The sequence below is a fragment of the Solanum tuberosum genome, unplaced genomic scaffold, assembly GCF_000226075.1.
Source record: "Solanum tuberosum cultivar DM 1-3 516 R44 unplaced genomic scaffold, SolTub_3.0 scf00054, whole genome shotgun sequence".
Classification (NCBI taxonomy): Eukaryota; Viridiplantae; Streptophyta; class Magnoliopsida; order Solanales; family Solanaceae; genus Solanum; species Solanum tuberosum.
The window spans coordinates 247,230-247,866 of NW_006238980.1; positions in this window are offsets into that span (position 1 = coordinate 247,230).

A 637-nucleotide genomic window follows, 5' to 3' on the forward strand; every position below is an offset into this window, starting at 1 on the left:
GAAAAAGCGAGATACCCGGCTTTTATGCCAATAAGAGAATAATTGGTCTATCAACTATTATACAAGAGCTAGCAAATAATTATTTAAACGGAAACGCTATATGGAGCTACTATGCAAGAGACCAGTTAATGATTTATTCCAATTCAAGGGAGCTAAGGAAAACAGATATGGATGAAGTCCAAAGATGGATTTTATCATTACTTAAGCCAGAAGAACGACCTACGACACGAGCACTAAAAGAAGGATTTATTTCAGCAGAATTATTAACCAGATATTGCAAGCTAATTGGTCATAAATACCCGGACCATATATGTTCAAAGTGCAACGGAGAAGATAATATAATTCTAGACGTCTAGCTGGAATAATTAACAAGGAAGAAAACAAGAAAGATAAGAACGGAAAAAGCTATGTGTAAGATAATGTAAATGTAAAAGTCATAATAGTTGTCATAAAGTAGGTATGGGTCTTTCAAAATAAGTGTACAAATAATGATAAGTGTATGTGGTAGATAGTGTACATTATTAATATGTGCAAATAAGTCGTCAAGAGGATAGTGGTAGACAAAATAAGAACTATTCATGAATAGTAATCATGATTAGTAGTAAATAGTAGTGGACATGTGTAAAAAATGTGTTAG